The sequence below is a fragment of the Nanorana parkeri genome, unplaced genomic scaffold (assembly GCF_000935625.1).
Source record: "Nanorana parkeri isolate BGI_ZX_2015 unplaced genomic scaffold, ASM93562v1 scaffold334, whole genome shotgun sequence".
Lineage (NCBI taxonomy): Eukaryota > Metazoa > Chordata > Amphibia > Anura > Dicroglossidae > Nanorana > Nanorana parkeri.
In genome coordinates, this window is record NW_017306602.1 from 958,401 (window position 1) to 974,228 (window position 15,828).

Here is a 15,828-nt window from a genome sequence, read left to right on the forward strand (position 1 = left end):
CTCAAACTCATCAGCTGCTACAATAGATGTGACCGGCAGAGGGCACCATTGAGCCCTGCAGGCGACATTCTGTAGAGGGAGAAGGCACAGGCTGACAGATGTCTATCCTGTTCAGTAGGTGGAAGAAGAGTTCATTAGGACTCAGGCATGGGATGCTGGGGGGTGTTACACATACACACAAGCATCTCCAGCCCCAAATTTACAAAAGCAAAGCTGGTTTATTAAGGAGATGTAAACCCGAACGCCAGTTTCATAGGTGTGCGCAGCCTATTGCATTAGGATGTGCACACAAAAGTACAACCATGCACACACACACAGATATATATATATATATTAGGGCTGAGAAAATTAACGATTCATTTCTCGATTAATCGTTAAACTTTTTGCTCAATTAAATTTCTTTTGATCGCTAATGAAAACACTCATCTCTCCGCCGCCTTCCGGGAGTCCAGTCGGAGATCCGGTGACGTCATGGACATCGACGTCACCGGACTACTTGAAGCAGGGGTGCAGTAATGAGGCCCGGAGCCTGGCAGGTGGTCACCTGCCCAGCTTCCTGATTGGATGGGAAGCTGCAGCCACGCTCCCTCACAGCTTCCCAGGCACCGAGGACTGCGGCTGTTCTGTGAGGAATGTAAGTGGCCAGTGCTGCTGCATTCCCTATCACTGAGCCGGTCATAGAGAGCTTTGTGATCTCTCCATCGGCTCAGTGACTAAAAACATGGTGCCCATTGATGCGGTTTCTGTGTTGCACTTGGAGTGTTTAGAGTGTGCCCAGGCACGCTCGGCACACCCTGTGCGCACGCCTATGGGAAGTTTAATTTTTTCAAGCACTGTTCATCATAAACAACTGGCTTTTTCTTTACAGCAGAACTCTGGGGAAAATTATTCTTAACCGTTGCAGTGGAGCTACCCCGGCACTGCAAGGATTAAGTGCTTGTTTTTGCCTAGGTTAAAAAAATAATAAGTTATACTGATCTGATCCTCAGAACCGGCTTGGTGTTAGTCCAGTCCTATCTCCTCACTTCCCCCTCTGTTGTAGTTGTCTAAGGTCCCTGAGTCATCACATTCTATACAGTGTGCATTGGACATGAGGGATATATATACCATCACAACAGAGAAGGGGGAGAGAGATGGAGGGGACTGGTCTGAGGATCAGATGAGTATAACTGTTATTTTTAATCTAGACAAAAACAAACACTTAGCCCTTACAGAGCGGCGGTAGCCCACTGTAAAAGTTAAGAATAATTTTCCCTGCAGTTCAGCTTTTTTTAAACACTTTCCCCCTTTTATTCATCCTTTGCTGATAACCTGAGGCAGCTTTGCAGGCTGGAGAGGAGCACACTTCTCAGCTGGAGAGCCGGCACAGGTCCACACTGACACAAACCATGGTGAGTCCCAATAATCCTGCAATAGTCCTGGGATCCTGGTGAATGCCAAGTAGCCCAGATCTTGCTAGATGATGCTACTGCATTGTGATGTAGTATCGGCAAGATTTGGGCTACATGGCATTCCCTGGGAATTTGAATTGGGACATCACTCCCTGCAGTACGTAAATTGAGGAAAGGAAAGAATATTAACTAACACCCCCCTTTTAAAGTGTGTGTGTTTTTTTGTTTTTTTTTGCAGTGCTCTATGAAGGAGGAGGTTAACAGATTGCATTCATAATTGATAAATTACAGATTTGGTAAGCATTAAAACCCAAAACAATGTAGACAGGACTATTAGGGTTCAACGGCAATCAGACTTGTATATAAAAATGTAAAGCCATATTTTATTGATGCAGATATAAAATGACAATGTATACATTAAAAATCAATCAGCCCATGTACAGAGTAAACTTGTGATCAAATCTTCCATAATAAGAGAAGATCGCGTTGCACTCCTTACCGGATATCCCAATAGCTGGGGAGAGTGCTTTTAATAACTGCAGATGGCACCTCTGTATACATACACTGTTGTGAAGAATGTCACCAGCACATCGAAAAATCCTTTCAGGATCACCAAATGTTAATTTTATTGCACAGTTGCCAAATGAAAACAAGTGCTTTCAGGGGCCGCGCAGGGTCCCTGCATCAGGCTTAACATTGACCATCGTCTGCTGGTGACATTCTTCACAACCAATCATTTATAAGTTCCCATATACAGGTGTCCTATTATCACCTTTCAATACAGCTGTCACCAGCACACGGAGACTCTCAAGTCAGTGCAAATCCATTTATTAATAGATTTCACTCAGAAAATCAAGCGCTTTCGCGGCCACACAGGGCCCCTTCATCAGGCTCAGAGCCTGATGAAGGGGACCCTGTGTGGCCGCGAAAGCGCTTGATTTTCTGAGTGACATCTATTAATAAATGGATTTGCACTGACTTGAGAGTCTTCATGTGCTGGTGACATCTGTATTCTAAGTTGTTCTATGTGCGGTACCATCCGCGGTCATTTCGAGCACCCATCAATACCTTGGGATTTCCGGTAAGGAGTGCTACAGGATCTATGGACATTTGTACTATTATCACCTTTGTCCCCCTTGTATTACCAGGTATTCGAACGTTCACAGAAAAATGATGGTAAGCATATTAGTTCTCATGTTTCACACTATTCTACTTCCTCAAGAGGTCTGGGATGAATTTAAGAAATACTATGAAGAAGACAAAATACTGAATGTACTGTATAAATAGACCACAACTCAGTCCAATTTGACTTACATAGACTGAATGTCTAGAAGAAGAAATACAGTAGCTGTCAGGCAAAATAATCATCTTCAGGGGGTAGATCATAGGGGTTATAATGACAGGAAAACAGGAAACATCTAAGTGTTAATAATTTATAATATTAATGCTATTTGTAGTCAGAAAGGGCTAATCTTGCTTTTTATTGCCTGATACCAATGTGTTACCCCTTCACTGTCATATGCAAAATGTTAATCCTTCCTTTCCATTACATTTCATAATATACTAACTTGACACAAGTGACATTTCATTAAGCTCTATGTGCTCACCGCATTGCAACGTGGTTGTACCAGGTTTCACTGCGGTGCGCTTAAAAAAGGCTTTGTGGGGCATACCTTTAAGAGCAAATTGCCTTGTTTGGGCTTTTGGTAAAAAAAAGCCAGATGGTGTGGTGCTCTATATGCCGGGTAGAGAATAATGATGAGGCTGGGTTTAGTGAGAATCCAGTTCCTCTGAGTTTGCCTGAGCCCACTCAAAAACCTGGCCACTGCCCTTTCCTCAAGACCCAATCAGTTGTGGGAATGAACATTCTCTGCCCGCAGCTATACATCCCAAAGTGGCAGGGAATGCTCCAACTGCCACCACAGATTGGGTTGGGAGGAGGGGTGGCGGTCAAAATTTTGAATTTGGCATACTCAGGTGAACTGCGCCTCATCGCTAGTAGAAAGCATGTGGAAATCTTCTACAATAACCAAACAAACAAACATTAAAACTCTGACAATTTCAAAGCTTTCTCAACTCTATACACATCATAATTAAAAGTGAAGTATTGACAGGGTAAAATGTACCCTCCTCAATAATTAGAGCCGGTGTGTGACACTGCAGGTGTCACATGCTGGCTCTATAGATCGATTGCTGAACGATCACAATCCACTGATCGCTCAGCTCATGGTCTTCTCCATGCAGAAAGCCATGACTGCCAGTCACTGTTTCCCGCAGGGATTCCCCCCTCCCGTCTCTTTATTCCACCAGCGCTTATTGGAGGGACAGACAGGGGAGGGGGCATGCACAGCTGGCTCTGGCTCTAGGGAGCCAGCTGTTAATGAGGTTGGATCCTGACAATATTGTTGGGATCTTTCCCAGCTGCAGCGTGGCTCTGGGTTGTTAGCATATAGTGGACAATAGCTTGCTAGATGATGATTTTTGCTCACAGGAGTGCATTAGTACATGTACTCCTGTGACCCAAAACAGAATTAAAGCCAAAAAAAGTTTGGCTTTAGTTCTTTTTAAAAATGTTTTAGCTGGAGCTCAATTTTAAAAGGGAACTATGGGGTAAGTGTTTTTTCCCCATAGTACTCTTTAGGATCACTTAGAGGACATATACTAACCTCCTCCCATGACCCAAAGCTCAGTATATAGTGAGCTATTGCCCGCTATATACTGAGAGCGCTGCAGCCGGGACGGATCCCGACATTAATGTTATGATCCACCCAGCTGCGTGAGTGTCAGCGGGCTCTGCCTATCTATCTGTGTCTGCCCCTCTCCCATTTGTTCCTCCACTCTGCACTGGAGGATCGGGGAATCCCTACGGGGAGCAGTGACTGACAGTCACCGCTCATTGCAGGGAGACAATCGGGAAGTGAGCGGACGGCTGCTTGTTTCTGCTCACTTCCCGATCAAATGAGCCGACCTGTAACAGCTTCTTGGTTGGCTCTAACTATGAGGATGAGTGGAAATCACTCACCTCATAGTTCTCCTTTAATTGCGCCCCCCTGTGATCACAATACTTTCAATAGCTTATTAATAAGTAGCACAGATTTAAAAGGCTCACTCATCTCTACCCATTTACCTGGGTTTTAATGTATTTTTATCGTGGTTTTGGTATTAATACTGTCAAAAGGATATGCCAGTTCAAACACCAGAGACATTTTTTTTTTAGAAAAAAAGCACAATAAAAATTATATACAGAGTTTTGAATAAAACATGCACATCTGTCATTTAGGATGTACCCTTTACTTAATGTATTGCAGGTGGCAACTGACACATTTAGAATATCTAGTGTAAAACATTATATGTCTTATAAAACATGTTTATTGTCTCAAGTGATTTTTTGCAGATACATAACCAGCAAATGTGTAAACCAGAAAGTCACCAGAGTTATGCCGCCTTAGACTAAGTAATAACAGAATTTCCCAAGTCTGAAAAGATCTCATGTCATCTTCAGAGCCGTGAAAATGACTCTTTTTAAGCTAACAATATTCAAATTCAGAAATTGATCCAAGGGCCAATCTTTTACTTGCTCGTTTATTTTTTACTGCTTCAGAGACCACATAAAAAATGGTTTATGGCCTCCAGTCTTGTTAACATGTACCAACTGTCACTTGTGTTACATTACTTTAGTTATTGCCTACTTTGTTTATAGCAGGACTATATGCAGATATAAGAGATCAGATATGTAATACAGTTATGTATTCATTAAAAATATCATTCTATTTATTTCAAATACAGCTAATATAAGTATCTACATTTATCTTAATATTCATTTTCTGCAACTGACTGCACAACAGGACAGACAATGTAAGAGGGAGGAAAAGCATTGCAAGCCATTCAGGATCTGCTTCATTGCACACTGCTGTCACTAGAACACTGGGAGACTGCTAACAGGAGAGGACAGCAGAGCGATGAAATTAGCACTGTGCTGCTTCTTCACTGTCCAATCAGGACCTGACAAAGAAGTAAGGCAGGAGTGTGTAAATCACAGAATTACAAATCTTTGGCAAGTAATCGTTCACATATATGCATTTCAACGGTGAATTGAACTGCTAACCTTCAGTTCTGCTTTTTGTAGAGATGTTATGTTGCTATAAACCTTTTAGTATTTCTTTTGGCAAGTAAGCAGAAACTGATTGCCCCCAAGATCTTATTTTGCACAGGTTGTGACATAAACCTAAATGCTTAGATTACCAGAGCATGCTTGTACAATCCTGTTTATGTGAATAAAGCAGTGGGAAGGAAGCACAGCCAAAATTCCTTGTACAGGGTTATGTTGTGGAAAGCAATAAGGATAGGAAAAGGTTTTCAATCTTATCTGATCACTATTTCCCACAGGAGTAGTAAGCCAGAGATGTCTGCAGGGACCTATAGAGATCATCGCCTGCTGTGGCCGAAACCAGACAGTTAAGGCAATTATAATTTCACATCTATGGCTAGCTGCAGGCTGGGGCACTACGTGTTTTTTGGATTTATTATACACCTCTTTTTTTGTAATAATTAACATATTGGCTTTATGTTTTAATAAAAATGATTATAATTACAGTTTACTTTTATAAAATAATTCATAAATAAACATTTTAAATAAGGTGCTTCCATAACAGCTTTTTTGCAGAGCACACAGGGTTTTCTACTAAGAAAGTGCAGCACTAGATCTGTACCTGCTCAGTGCTGATTGCCTCTCGGCACAGCGGCCATTTGGAGAATGCCCAGTATTTTTAACAATGAATTTAAGGAGTCATTGGATTAGTTGAGGGACATCTGCCCTCATCCAATCAGATAATGCCTTGCATTCCTTGATAAAAATACTAGGTGTTCTCTAAATGGCCACGGTGTTGAGTGAGTGACCCCCAGTATTTTCAGAGATGATGGGAAGTTGTTCAGCACAGTTCCCTAAAGGACCTAGAAGATTGCGGCCAGCATTGTAGTAGCTGATCAGGTATGCCAAATACATACTTATATTAGGCCAAGCTGGACCAGTGTAAGTATGTAATATAATTTACACCTGGAGTTTAGCTTTGGCTGTCATATACTCTGATTAGAGCTGAATAGCTAGAGATCAAATAACACCGAGTTACTGAGAATCAGGGCGGACCTACCACTGGTGCAGCTGGTACGTTTGCATGAGGGCCCAAGGCTGGAGGGAGGTTGTTTGTTCCTTAGGTCTGCCACTGCTTAGAATCCTTACATTATAGAAATAATACACTGAATTAAACCTGCTGTCAGCAATTTGTGATGAAAAAGTGGTGAATATGAAATATTTACTGCAATATTTTAAATTTATATGACTAAAATCAAATATATTGCTTAAATTAATAATTTTTGTTGTCATGAAAATAAAATACAAATAAAAAAAATACGCAAATCCTGAAGTGGGTTTGTTTGCATCAGAAACGAAAAAAAAATGCATTTTCAGTGCAGACATCTGTTATATATAGTCACGTACACCAATATATGATATATGTGATTAAACAGTGCAGCTTTTCTCAACCAAGGTGCGGTGGCACTCTGGGGGGCCTTCTGCCTTCCTCCGGGATGCCTCACAATTTTTGCTCAGCGTCATGCCTTTCCAGAGTGCAGACAGACTTCTGATGGGAAGGGGGCTCCTGATGTGTAGGGGGAAGACTGATGTGAAATAGGGGCATTCATTAAAGGGGAACTCTGATGTGAAGGGGGGCTCCTGATGTGAAGAGGGCTATGGATGCGAAGGGGTGGGTTTCGTATGTCAAGAGAGGACTCTTATGTGAAAGGGGGGGGGGGACTCCTGATTTAAAGGGAAGACTCAGATGTGAAGGTGGAACTCCATTGTGTTTGTGTGTTTTTGCATAGAATCCACCCTTAAAATCCATACCAGACTGGTATCTGAGATAAGGCTCTGCTAGGCATTTTGGAGAGGCCACACTTTTTTTTACCTTTATGTTTTTTAGACAGGGGTGCGTCGAGATTTCGCACACTTTTAAAGGGTACTGTGACTGAAAAAAGGCTGAAAATGCTAAAATAGGGATATAAATCCCTTTTTAGGTCTTTCCAAATCCTGTGCTAAATATAATCATATCTGGCCATAGCTTTTGGTAAAGCTCAGATTTTGTTCCGAAAATTGGAACTGTACCACCAAGGACAGTTGGGAATTCTACACAAGCTAGTAGTTTGGAAGTAGGTGTTTGTGTCAAACATTCAGATCTCAGTGTTTGGGGTAGGTGTAACAACTCCCTTTGCAGCAGAAAAAAATTTAAATGTATTTGCCTTTAGATACAAAATGTTTTTCATGATTCATTCCAGTGAATACTGCTTTACTAAACAGAAAAAAAATTGCAACAAAACCAACAAGAAAACAAAGACAGAGCGGACAGATGGCAAATTATTGAATGTAAATTCTTCCACAGTCCAGATGTTTATTTAGTAAAATTTGTGCCATTTAGAATACTTGCATTAGCATTATCCAGTGTTTAAGTGTGTTTTCGATTTTGTGATTCTATACAGATCTTTTGTAAAGTGCACACTGTGAGCAATTGCATATCCTTTCACTCATCTATGTTTGTTTATTATATCCTGATCTTACGCAGAATCCCATCCTGTCTTCCTATGCATTTTAAAAAGAATCAGCTCTTTTTTTCTAAGGTACTGGAGTTGTCAAAGAAGTACAGTTGTTATGATGGATCCAATACATCTTTCTGCAGACCCACTGCAGAGTTGCAGTGGAAAAAGAGCTGCTTGTAATTCAACGTTAGCTGTGGTTTTTGCAGCCAGCATTGGGAACAATAAACATTACAACATTGTCTGTCTGTATACTGTATATATTGTCTATATGTATATCTATATTTTATTTTTTGTGTAATACCCACATGATTCAGAGGGTTAGCTGAAACAGATATATGAACCTGGCAACTATCAGATGGCTTGTACATTTCACAGAAACCTTTGAAAGAGAAATAGAGGTGTTATATTAGAATTAGAATGTGTCGCCACCCTTTGATATCTGCGGTATCCATATTTATTATGTGTACACCTTCCAACGTTCTGACATGATAAAGAGGAATAGCTTTTAGCGCAAAGTATGAAAGCAAATTACATCCCCCTGCCATGCCCCCAGTTATGTACACTATGAAGAATTAATATGCTAACAATGATTGATTAAACCTAGAAAAGCATTTTATCTATTTCTCCTTTAAACTGGATTTTCAGAAAAGATATTTGCAATAATTTTGAAGATAAATGGTGCATTTTATGAAGATCTAGACATCATATTAAAACAGGGACAACTGAGGAATAAACTTTGGTTTTAAAAGAGGACCAGGCCCACCAAATGAGGGACATTTAGGAGCAATGTATATGTGTTAGTGGTCCCACAAAACAAGACACTTTGTTGCAAAGAATGCTAAAATAGGAGACTACCAATTCAATTGATTGCTTTATGGACAGAGGTTACAGTTACCGCCATAACAATCATGAAGTATGCAAGGGCCTGTGTTTCATACTTGGTTTCAGGGTTAGATTGTGTCATGGGGAAAAAGTCAACTAGTTGTAAATGGTGTTACCCCAAGAGAAGGAGTTTTATACCTAGCAGCATGCAGCTGAAATATCTCTCTAATCAGTCACTTGCTTGCTAAAGCAAAATTATGTTTGCATCTCTAATACTTTTAGCTAAAATTATTCCCTGTATGGTCAGATTTAGATCCAGCCGTACAACTTTATTTGCTCCTGTCCCATAAATAAGATTTTCTGCATGGCAAATTGCACAATCCAGCTATAGTAAATATAAAAGCCTATTAAAAGCTTGCAATGCTAACAAATTAAATCAGAGCATGCAGTTGGTTATTCATTCAAGGAACATTACACTGTGCATCACTTCCTAATCCTTTATTCAATAGCACCTATCAACTGACTGTAATTAAGAGAATAGGAAAAGGTGTCTCAATCTGCACTTCACTGGAAACTGATGCCAAATATATAGTAATGTGCAGTGCTGTCCAGCATTTCCTGTGAACAATATAAAACATTATCTTGCTATTAATCTATAAGAGGCTGCTACGTAGTATTTTTTCTTTTACTCTAGAACCTGGGCCTATGCTTTTTTTAGCTGGTGTTAGCTGTTCAGCCCTTTAAGTGTATATCCACTTTCGCAGCCAAATTGGGATAACGCCTATTTTATACGTTACATGTTCCCATACACATAGCATAGGCCAAAAAAAACAAATAGCTTTTCTTTGGGTTTGGGTTTTAAAGTCCATTAACATCTTTGTAAGTGATTAGCATTTATTGTGGTAATGAAGAGGTGCAGTGATGATGTATATGTGTGTACATTTTCATGGATCACATTGCAGGCTTTCTTCATTATTATGAAGTTTTTTATTTTTTTTAACAACATTTTTGTTATTGAGAATAGTGAGACATACAAAATAAGGTATAAAGTATAGAAACAGGAGATAAACCATGTATGTGCCCAAAACATGCACATTAATAAAGACTGTGCCAAGACATTGCCAATGTAGCAGCATCCACGCGGACATCAGCCTGACATGTATGGGAAAAGAACTCAAGACTGTAGACATTAACTACCTAAAGTTATGAGCGCAGGCAAGTGATAAAATGTATGCCTCTGTGGAAGAGGTAGTAGCTAAAGGTGAATAAAGATGTGTTAGATTGGAAGCAAAGAAGGAAAAGGGAAAGAAGACAGAGTAATAGAATTAGTGGCGCGAAGGAGAAAGAGTGGAAGAGTCGAGAGGAAAGAGGAAGGGAAACGGCAAAGGAATGGGAGCGACAGTCCCAAGATGCGTGGTAAGTAAACAGCAATGGTATTATGCCAATTGAAAGATGTTAGGGTTCATATCTGGGAGCTCAGATTCGTACCATGGAGACCAAACCTTCAAAAATTTGGCGTAAGACTCTGAGTATGCTAGATAATTGTTCATTTATAAAGAATCCTTGCATGTGCTGTTTAAATATCCTAAAGGCTACAATCTGTTTTTTCCAAGAGTGAGCTATGGTTTGCTTTGCAGCTAAGAAAATTAAGTCTACCAATTTTTGCTGGGAGCAGTGGAGTTGCGTAATTTTGAGAAGTAACAATGCATACCAGGGATCCTTACGAACCAAATAAAGAGGAGATAAGTCTATAAACATTTGACCAGAATCTAATTGCAAAACGACCACCATATATGCATGACATCACCCTCCGCAGTACAACCCCGGAGACAATTTTTGGGAGAGGACGGAAGGGCATGAGCTATTCTAGCAGGAACCAGATGCCATCTTAAGAGAACTTTATAGGCTGACTCCTGAGAAAGGATATTGCGTGAACATTTAGAAATTGACGACCATATAGAGAACCAATCTTCAGGAGTCTTAGTAGATCCCAGGTCCCTATGCCATTTGGCTATGTAGGTCGGTGTTAAGGAGGAGGGTGGTGCATTCAATTGGGAATAAAGCATCACAATAAGTTTTTGGGCATAGGGATCCTTAGCACGAAGACGTTCAAAAAAATGACAGCATGGAAGTCAATTCCCCATCTTTAAGGAGAGACTGTAACCAGTGCCTTAACGATAGCAGAAAAATTCCCTTGATGGAGTCCCAAGATTGAATCTTGGTATCATCAAGAAAATGGTACATCAAGGAATATCCATGTGCGGGCCACAAGGCAAAAGCTGAGGGACTTTCTACAGCAGGCAGGAACATGGGGTTTCCCAGCACAGTGGTGAGTTGAAGGTGAGGAGAAAGCAAACAACTAGAGAATTTAACCCAATCCCAGACCCATAGAAAGCGGTGAAGAAGGAGACTAAGATAAACAGGCCTGTTAGAAGGTGGCAACCATGGTATGGTAGAGAAGGCAATTCGATGGTCATTCGGCAGTTCCAAAAGAACCCATAATGGAACATCTGTGGAAATATGAATAGCTGCTATGGGGGCTATTTGGGCCGCTTTGTAATACGCAATTAAGTTGGGGACTCCTAGACCTCCATTTGATCGATGAAGAAATACAGTCCATCTAGCCACCCTGGTGCACCGATGGTACCAGATAAAGGACATAACCAAATTTTAAAGAGATCTCAGGGCAAACATAGGGACTGTAACTGGGAGAGTCCTAAAATAATACAAGAGTTTGTGAAGAAACGTCATTTTGACTGCCGAAATACGACCAAGCTAAGAGATGGATAAATCCTTCCAAGACAAGAGTACATTTTTAAGAGTTCGAAAAAGAGGGACATAATTGGAGGAATGAAGCGAGTCAAAAGCCTGTTAGACGTACCCCCAAGTACGGAAAAAATTTAGTAGCCCAGTTAAATAGAACATTTTGTTGGAGAAATGCCACTATAGAGGGGGAGAGAGATACAGTATATTCACGGCCTGAGAATTCCCAGGATTGACTAGTAGGCCAGAAACAGCTCCAAAGCCCTGTAAACAGAGAAGAGAGAAGGTAGAGAAATGAGGGCTTGGGTAAGGAGGATATCGTCCGCAAAAAGACTCAGTTTGAAAGGGTTGCCAGCAACCTCAATTCTTTTGATGGAGAAATTACTTCTAATGAGCATGGCCAAGGGTGCAATAGCTAAGATAAAGAGAATGGGAGACAGGGGACACCCTTGATGAGTACCCCTTGTGACCTGAAAAAGAGGAGAGGAAAAACCAGAATAGATCACACGTGCAGAGGGTCAACTATATAAAGCTGCAACCCAGGAACAAAAAGCCGGACCAAAATGCCATCTGGATAGAATGTATTGAAGGTAATCCCAGGAAACTGTGTTGAATGCTTATTTAATACCCAAGGAAAGGAGAAGCCAGGTACGGATTGACGGCGTAACAGATCTATTAAATGTACCACCTTATGAACATTATCGCCAGCTTCACGGAGTGGAGTTAATCCTACCTGATCCCTGTGAATAAGAGAGCAGAGAAACTTGTTGGTTCTAGTTGGTTCTGGTTGGCCAGTATTTTAGATAGTAGTTTTTAGATAGTAGTTTCACATCTGAATTTAGTAAGGAAATTGGGCAATAGTTTGCAACGTCCGATTCGTCCTTTCCGGGTTTATGTTTCATTGCTATGTTAGCCTCAAGGGAGGAGAGGTGGAGAGCATGTTGAGATTTTAGGGAAGATATAGCTGAAAGGACTTCTCTCTTCGTGATGTAAGAATCCAATATATCATGGAACGAGTCAGAGAGACCAGGAAACTGGAAATCTCGAAACAGAGCATCCGCTTTAGCAGAGTCAAACACGGGTGAATTGTTGTAGAGGGTGGTCAAGTGAGCACAAAATGCATTTACTATTTTAGGAGGGTCAGCTGAAGTGCCTCCTGTAGGAGAGCCCAGTTTCACCTCATGGCGGAGATAAGGCAACAATTTAAGCTGTTTCGCTAAAAGAGGATCAGGCTTATTGGCCCGAGAATAGAAGAGTTTATTTTTCCACCACAGTTTCTTCTCAGCTTTAGCTCAGCTTTCAGTAGCAGGTTCAGCCTTACTCTAGCGACCTCCACTTGAGCTTTAAGAGAGGCTGAGGGGGAGGTCTTCCAGGCTGATTCGAGATCATTAAGTTTGTGAGATAAAGAGAGTATTGCTCCCTCCCTCTCCTTCTTAAGAAATGTGGTTAGACTAATGAGCTCTCCTCGCATGGTAACCTTGTGTGCTTCCCATAGGGCGACTGGGGAAGAAACTGAATCTTTGTTAAGGGAAAAATAGTTTTGAAGAGCACAACGAACTTTAGAACACAAAGGTTAAAAGGTGAGTAGGGACTCATTGAGGTGCCAGTCGAAGCTAGGAGAGCCATGTGGAACAGCCGAGCACTCTACCAAAGTAGGAGAATGATCGGACCAGGGAGTGGAAAGAATCTTAGCTCTCAGAAAAGAAGGAATCAAATGTTGCACGGTTGCATGGTAAAAAGTGATTAATTCTACGAAAATCATTATGAGGGCACGAATAAAACGTAAAATCCTTCTCCGTAGGATGTAATTCTCTCCACAAGTCCTCTAAATTATAAGATTTCAGAAGGGAGTTGGGAAGCTCAGATTGCGAATCATCAAAAGGATGTGTAGAGGAAGGGCCAGGGTAGCGGATGGTATCATGGTGAGATTTTAAGATGACATTTGTATATCCAGCCAAAAGAAGTAGGCCTTTGCTGTGGTGAGTGCTCTATGTTATATAGGGTGCCCTGAAGAATCAGATAGCTGCCTGTTGGGTCAGCAATCTGTTTATTGCATATAAAGGGTAAATTATGATGACACACTATTGCAACTCTCTCTTCTTTTCTTGGAAGCTAGGCTGGTAAAAGGGAGTGTAATGCTTACCTAGATAATGGGAACAAGAGGAGAGAGAAAGTTTGGTTTCCTGTAAAATAGAATATCAGCCTTGCAAGAGCGATAATAACCCATGGCCTTATTGCGCTTCATGGGAACATTAAATCCCTGGACATGCGTAAGTATCAGATCTATTAAATAGATGCTTGGAGATTAATAGGCAATGGCACAGGCCAAAATACAAGTGTAAAAGTCACTATAGTAATATGCATACCGTGAGGGGGGATCACCTTGAAATAAATAAAAAGGAAACGTGCTGCAAGGGCAAAAGAAACAAAATGCAAAAGGACTAGGACGATAATAACAATCATGATAGTGTGCAACGTTTTAGTGAATAGGAGCCGTCAAAACTTGGAGGCCCAGTAAATGAGAGCCTAGTAACACATAACAAGTATTCCCTAATGGGGAGGCACAGGACTGTAGAGGAATATCAGAGTAGAACAGGTGCAGTTGTCATCTGTGCCAGCCCAGAAGTGAGTCCAGGACAACTCAGTAAATACTAAACCAAGGGGGTCAGTACACTAAGGGGGGTCCCCAGCCAGAAGACACCGTGGCAGCAATGTACAAGGAGGTCACAAAGATAACAGTTCACTGTGTCTTCCAAACAGGGAGCCCAAATCAGCAGCACAACGGGAATGATCTATAGGAAGGACCAGGAGAAAGCATGTGGGAGTGACACAGCTATGTTACAGATGGAGGTGTTGGGAAGAAGGGGAGGGGGAAAGAGGAGCATCACAGGTAAGTTATATAGAGAAAACAAAGCATACATATATGCCTATTCAAATCAGGTCAATAGATGTCACATCAAAGGGGAGAGTCCATGTAGACTGCTCTAGATAACAGCAGTAGAGGCATCGATGACCAGCTTGGTGTCCTACATATACAGTATGTTGTAGCGTAAAGACCTTGTGATGGTTCAGGCAGATAGTCAACAAGGCTTGCACCAGGGAATATGGAGGGGGAGGGGGTGATAAGGGGGGGCGATATAGTCTTTTGCAAGAAAAAACAGAGATGGAAATTATGATGGTGGCAATAATGGTGACGATAATGGTGGGGGGGGAGCATTCATAAGACCGGGGCTAAAATGGTAGCGAGACATGAACAGTACTCACTGTGGTGTCAAGGACCCACTTCAGGGTAACAGGAGTAAAAAAGCTTGAAGTTTGAAGATTGACGTCCAGAAAGGCTGGAGATGTGAAAATCTTGCCGTTCTGACGTCCAGGAGGTGGAGTAGCCGGACGTTTAGCAGGGACCTTGTTTCACAGCGGATGCAAAGGCCAAGGCGAAGCTCCCTGAGGCGAAGAAGAGTGTGGCGTCAGAGCTGGGTGCAGGCCGAGGGACAGCAACAGCTGATGGGCTTCTTTGGGGGAAGAGATCACAAACGACTTCCCATTGTGAAGCAACTGCAGTTTGAAGGGGTAACCCCAGGTATACCTGATGTTGTGCGAGCAGAGAGAAAGCAAGTAGGGGCGCAGGGCTCTATGCTTCTGGATGGTGAGCGGACTGAGGTCCGAGTAGATTTTCTATTTAAATCCCTGGAAGTGGAGGTCACGCCCGGTGCGGGCACCTTGGAAAATAGCATCCTTGGTTCTGTAGAAAGTGGATTTCACAATCACATCCCGTGGAGGACCTCCAGGGCTTTTAGGTCAGAGAGAGTGATGGATCCTGTCCGAGTATAGGGTAGATGACTCCATGGGGCATGTGTCAGGTGGCACGTGGTGAGAAGTAGAGGCCCACTGGCTCTTCTCTGATCTGTGCGAATTTGGTGCCTTTTTTACCCCCCATGAGGGGGTAGAAGTAAGCCAAGAAGATGTGGGGTGAAGGGCAGAGGGGCAAAAGAAGAAATATAACAAAGTAGTTAGAGCTCAAGTGCACTGGTGAGGAGGAGCTGAGCTAACACACGTCCTCCATGCTCAGACCACGCCCCTTTTTAAATGAAGTTTTTATTAGGCCTGAAGCCCGAAATTCAATTTTTTTTCCACAGGAAACTCCATTCTGACACCAGGGTTGGATGTAAAGCAGGCTGTAAACAGGTAGCCCCCTCCCTGTGACTTATAACACAATCACTAAAAACCAGGGGAGGGGGGTTGCCACTATGAATACTAATGAATAGGG